We start from the raw sequence: 6,825 nt of genomic DNA on the forward strand, positions 1-6,825 counted from the left end.
AACCAAAAAAAACCTTGATGTGGGTAGGTGATCTTTTTCTATATCTAAGGGCTGAGCTGGTATTTGGATATGTGTTTCTTCTTGGAAACATGGACATAAATGTTTCTTTGGAGTTTGAGCTGTGGAAGAAGCTCTGCTAAAGAGCTGCAGCGATGGTGTTGCTGCCCTGAAGATAGATCCTTGGAATTGATGATAAAGATGCAGTGTAAATTGCACTAAATTATCTGAATTCTCTCATCCAGTCCTTATTTGGAGGTCACACAATTTCAGGATGGCCACATAGGTATGGGAAGGAAACCAACATTTCTTGACATCAACCACTGGCAGGGTCTGTGATAGGTGGTCTGTATTCATTAATTTAATACAGTCTTCATATCAAGATTAAGAAGTATCTCTTCTCATCCCCATTCTACAGATGCGTGTGGTGAGGATTAGAAAAACCAAGTATTCCACCTGAATTCTTATGGTGGTAGTAACAGAGGTAGGATTCAAATTTAGGTTGATCTGAAAACAAAGCATTATTACATTTGATTATACCAAGCAAGTGGGTCTAGACCAGTATTGTCCAATATGGTAGCTACTAGCCACATGTGGCGTTTTAGATTTAAATAATTAAATTTAAATAAAATTTGAAATTTAATATCTCAGCTACACTAGCTGTATCTCAAGTGTTCAATAGCCACATGTGGCTAGTAGCTTCCGTACTGGACAGCACAGATGTACAACACTTTCACTATCACTGAAATTTCTATTGTCCAGTGCTGGTCTAGAACTAGTAGGCTCTGACATAATTTAATTTATAATTACTTCTGTGAATGTTTCACTGACGAGATGTTTTCCGGAAAGTCATAAAACTAGCAACTAATACAAATGTAGATTGAAAGGTAAAAATTTGATCACTGTACTTTTACAATCTTTTTTTAAACCATGAAAGATGAATACCTAGAAATGCATATAACATAAACATATAATTTAACTAACAATGTTAAAGTGCATTCCCATGTAAGCACCAGCAGGGCTAAGAAACAACATGGTCAGTCCTCTGGTTTCCCCCACCTGGTGTCCCTTCGCTTCTAGGGTAACCATTTGCCTGACATGATGTAATGATCACTTTTTAATAATTTTACCACCTATGGATGTATCTGTAAACCACAGAGTTTAGTTTTGCCGTTTAAAAATTTTACGTAAGCTGAATCATAAATTATGTACTCTTTCTCATCTTGCTTTTTATGTTCAACATGATGTCAATATGTTTCATCCATGTTATTGTTTATAGCTATAGTTCATTCACTTTCTTTCCCGTATACATAATATTCCCATTGCATAATTATGCCACACTTTATTTAGCCCTTCTACCTTTGATGACCATTTGGGTTGTGTCCAGTTTTGGACTACTAGAAATGTTTTTCTCCTCCAAAAAAAAGAAGCAAGCTTTTCCCTTCTGTCAAGATGAGACTCAGATTAGCAGCAGTTTACAAGCATTTGGGACCTCAGCTACAACAAGAGTCTATTTTATACGGCGAGTCACTACACTCATAAACGTATAGAACTGAAACAAAAATGCCCCCAGAGAATAACTGACTTGACATATGCAAGGCACTCTGATATTTTCCCTTGTATTCAATTCTAGTCTACTTCTTTTTTTAAAAAAAAATCTGGTTGTGACCCAAAATTGATTTTGGGATGCATTAATGGTTCATACCTACAGGTGGAAGAATTCTGGAAGCTGCGTTACATAAGACACGGACGGCAACACGAGGCTAGTAGGGCCCTTCCAGAGCAGGCCTTCCATGGTTTCCATGACTACCCATTTTTCAGGCCAACAAAATCACCCATGCAGTGAACCAAAACTGTCACGGCAACCTGCTCCTTCCTCTCTTCACCAGCACGGGGATGGGAACGCAGCACCCAACTACAGCAGCAGGAATGTGGACTCTGTCACCAGCGCTCTCAGAAAGAATCTCGGCCTGGCTTTGTAGGAAGCCTCATGGCCCAGAAATGGTTTGTCAACGCATCCCACCCAGGTTATGGAGGCGCTGGCCCCTTCCCTTATGTCGGAGGAGAATTCCTCCATTCAGGAGCTGGCCCCTCCATAGGGTGTGGAGGAATTCCTGGTGACCCCAAGAAGCCAAACCTTAGCTCTGAATCAGAGGACAGGCCTCGTCGTAGGCCTCCCTTTGTGTCCCCCTCCTTCCCAAGTTCACGGGCCTCCTTCAGCACTGCAGACGGTGAGAGTCAGCTCCCTCACCATGTGGCCAACTACCACTGCCATGGGGCTGCCCTGCCCATCTGGGCCTCACATCTGGAGCCGGGATCCCTGAGTGAAGGACCACAGCCTTTCCAGAGAGCAGGTCAAGTTGCCAGGGCTGATGTTTCTGCAGAGTTGTGAGCTGTGGGTGATGAGGGGAAGGCAATCTGGGAATTGTGGGTGTGGGGTAGGTGTGAGGGTGGTGGTCTTGTTCCACTTTCAGCTGCTGAAGCAAGAACATGTGATGTCCTGGGGGACCTCCAGTGAGTGGGGGTGGGGGTAAGAGCGAGGGTTTTCAAGTCAGTGGCCTGGACTCAACCCCAGCTCTTCCACTTCGGGGCCGCGTGACTTTGACCAATTGTTTAACCTCAGCCATGGCATCCACCAGTGTAACCGCTACAGCTCAGCCGTGTTCTGAAGATGAAATGCGATGATGCCTGTGAACCACTGAGCACACGGAACAGGCTCACTGGAGGTGGCTGCTGTTATTAACCCACCCCTCCATTCCCCCGTCGCAGGCCAACGCTGCCTCAGCGTGAGTAGGGACAGGGTCAGCCACATGGGAAAAAAAGCCCACTAATGTGCATTTTAAGGTATGGTTATTACTCTTACTATAATTATATAGGAGCAGTTTATTGAGGACCAGGTCCTGTTCTGTGTGCTTTACATGAATTAAGTCATCTTAATCCTAATCACCACCTGATAAGCAAACAGGCACAGAGAGGTTAAGTAACTTGCCCAAAGTCACACAGCTGTCAAGATCAACTAGGGATTTGAATGTAGACCGGCTCCAGAGTCTATGTCCTTAACCTCTTCTCTCCCTTCATAAGGCCCCTTACCCTCTGCACGCTCCCCACTTCTCTTCTTGAGAGACACAAAGATGAAGAGCTCCCAGAAAACATGCTTTGAACATGGGAGGTCCATGTTATTAACACCTTGCTGTTGTCGTCATATGGGGTGGGGGAAATGGTGCAGAGGCCTAGGCAGTGGCTCTGGGAAGCAGCTAAACGCAGGTGTAGGGCCTGGGAACTGCACACACACTACACTCGAACCCAGAAGCTTGATCTACCTGAGACGGCAAACATGGGTTTGGCTTGCTCTTCAAGGAGAACGGTGCTGGGAAGGACTCTGAAGCCATGGAGAGTGTCAGGGTGGCCACCGAACGTCAGGATTGGTCACCGTGGCCCGGACGTGGGCTTGGAGTGCAGAGGAGGGGAGAGACTGGAGTGGGGAGACCAGGGGGGCACTTGTCTTTCTTGCCCCTTTAGTGATTTACTATTTAGTGATTAAACCTTTAATCTTCCAGGATGTTCAAGGTGGCTCTTTAAAAAAACATTATTTCTGGTCAAAACCTTGCTGGGTGGTATGGAAGCCTCAACTATATTTCTGCCAGGCCACAGTCTGCAAGGTGCATATTTGAGGAGGCCGTCAAATGTATAATGGAGGTGGGTCAAACAGTAGAGAGGAAAAGAAGAAGGAGGAAAGAAACAGCCAGCCACAGGACAAGGAAAGTAAACAGGAGGGAGAAAATTAGAACATGTGTAACTTCTGAAACAGTGTCCTAAACTCAAGCCAGGTCCCAGCGTAAGGCAACTGCCAATAATCTGTACCTGACTGAACAACACTGCCACCTGGTGGCCAGGACAATGTGACCGTCGAGGGGGTTCCTTTGAAAATCACACAATTTGGTAAAAGTCCGGGCTTCCTTGGTGGCGCAGTGGTTGAGAGTCTGCTTGCCGATATAAGGGACACGGGTTCGTGACCCGGTCCACAAACATCCCATATATTGCGGAGCGGCTGAGCCTGTGCTCTGCAACGGAGGAGACCGCAACAGTGCAAAACCCACACACCGCTAAAATAAAATAAATAAAAAAATAAAAGCGTGAGGAAATGGGTGAATGGATAGGAAATTTAAATTCTTTAAAATATTGTGTTTTGTCACTTGCATGTAAATGTGTGCTACAACTAGAGGGCAGCATAAGTGAGACTGTAAGGTAAATGAGGAACATACATCCATTTTTTTATAGCTGACATTTATTGAACGTTTACGACGTGCCAGGAGCTAGTCTAATTGTTCAATGCGTATTATCTCATTTACTCCTCACGCCAACCTTATGAGATAGTGCAGTTATATCCCCATTTTCCATTTGTGGAAAATGAGGCATGGAGGGTGAATGCATCTAGCCCAAAGCCACTCAGCAAGGAACTGGCAGTACTAAAATCTCAACCCAGACAGTTTAGCACAGAGCACAGTGCATATATTTGAAATACAAAGGAAGCCAGAGATTGAATTTAAGTTCCAAAGATTTGAAGGGTAAGCAAGTAGAGATAATTTATTATTTCCTAAGTGAATCAACATACAAATATGTACTGAGCCCCTTCTCTGTGCTCCCTACTGTGCCCCCAAGTTGGGGAAATAAAATACACATGTAGGACACAATCAGGAAACAATATATAATCTCATCAGGACATGTTGTCAATTGTGCAGGGCCTAGTATAGTTGATGAACAGAAGGAATTAGGAGGCAGTCATGAGCGAGGCTAAGGAAGGAGGGTGGAAACATTTTATAATAAGGCAAACTAGGTTAATGGAGGTCTCTGGAATTCAACAGCGCCTGAAGCAAGGACTTGGACTCCACAGAGACAGATTATATACTGTTGGGAGGGAGAGTTTTAATGATGGATAATAAACCCAACTGAATCGTCTTCCTGCACATATATTTACTTTTTAAATATTGTATTCCAGCTCCTTCCAAAAAGCATTTTGGTAATGAGATATCCTGGGCCTCTCATGTCCAAAGCATGTTTTCTGGGAGCTCTTCATCTCTGTGTCTCTCAAGAAGAGAAGTGGGGAGCGTGCAGAGGGTAAGGGGCCTCATGAAGGGAGAGAAGAAGTTAAGGACATAGACTCTGGAGCCAGTCTACATTCAAATCCCTAGTTGATCTTGACAGCTGTGTGACTTTGGGCAAGTTACTTAACCTCTCTGTGCCTGTTTGCTTATCAGGTGGTGATTAGGATTAAGATGACTTAATTCATGTAAAGCACACAGAACAGGACCTGGTCCTCAATAAACTGCTCCTATATAATTATAGTAAGAGTAATAACCATACCTTAAAATGCACATTAGTGGGCTTTTTTTGCACTTCTATGTGGCTGACCCTGTCCCTAGTCACGCTGAGGCAGCATTGGCCTGCGACGGAGGAATGGAGGGGTGTGATTGAGGCTAGCACCTAAGAGAGGAAGGTAGTGTTGCCATTGGAGGTTGGCAAAAAGAAGAGTTTTTTGAGTTGTAGCCATGATGTTGAAAGCAAGCTTCATTGTGAGAACCATTCTCCAAGTTCTTTGGTTCTCACTGAGCACATCAAAAGCAAATCCTAGAGGGCTGAGGCCTCTGGAAGAGCAGAAAGGACACTATTTCAGCCTGGGTCACCTAGAACAGGCTTGCTGTTCCAGAGAAAAGTGGGCCGTGAGCGAGAGGAAGTGGGTGACGGGCCCGCAGGGGGAGCTGTGGGAAGAGGGCGCACCCCTCATCCTCAGCCTGTGAAGGGACATATGGAATCAGTTGAGAGATTAGGGGCTTGCTTGTGCTTCTCCGCATTGGCGACTCTCTGAGGGATACTTGTCCAAGGCCCGACCTAATCACGAGTTACCAAGGAGGAGGCGAGGTCAGACAGAGGGCAGGGACTTGCCCTCTGGTGTGGCCTTAGGGATCCAGAAGCCCTGCCTTGCCGGGGAGGTGGGATGTGAGGCTGAGGCCGAAAGCCTTCAATGTACCCTCTGTGGAGCAGCCAGGTCGCAGGCCCTGGAGGAGGGAATGGTGCTGGCTCTGGGGTCTGTAGCTCACGGTGAGCAGACGAAGGCCAAGGAAGGCAGCAGAGGACGGGTCTCACCAGCTTCACACGTGGGCAGCAGAGCCCAGCAGAAAGTGTAGGGCCCAGGTGTGAGCTAACACTGGCCTGACCTGGCCCCAGGACCAGCCTCAGGCCAGAAGGTTCAGGTGCCCCTCTGCCATGAGGTCGGTTGCACACAGTGTCTCTCCCACACACAGGAGTACCACCATCTTAGTAAAGGAGGAGGGCAGGGAAGGCATCCTGAAAGACAGAGCGTTTTATATATGGGCAGAAGACCTAAATAGACATTTCTCCAAAGAAGACATACAGATGGCCAATAGGCACAAGAAAAGATGCTCAACATCGCTAATTATTAGAGAAATGCAAATCAAAACCACAATGAGGTAGCACCTCACACCAGTCAGAATGGCCATCATTAAAAAGTCTACAAACAATAAAGGCTGGAGAGGGTGTGGAGAAAAGGAACCCTTCTACACTGTTGGTGGGAATGTAAATTGATACAGCCACTATGGAGAACGGTATGGAGGTTCCTTTAAAACCTAAAAATAGAACCACCATATATGATCCTGCAATCCCACTCCTGGGCATACATCTGGAGAAAACTCTAATTTGAAAAGATACACGTACTCCAATGTTCATACCAGCACTGTTTATAATAGTCAAGACATGGAAGCATCCTAAATGTCCATCAACAGAGGAATGGATAAAGAAGATGTGGTACATATA

Source organism: Delphinapterus leucas, chromosome X (assembly GCF_059928025.1).
Source record: "Delphinapterus leucas isolate spDelLeu-1000000601 "Yukka" chromosome X, BTC_Dleu_Yukka2, whole genome shotgun sequence".
In the NCBI taxonomy this organism is placed as follows: Eukaryota; Metazoa; Chordata; class Mammalia; order Artiodactyla; family Monodontidae; genus Delphinapterus; species Delphinapterus leucas.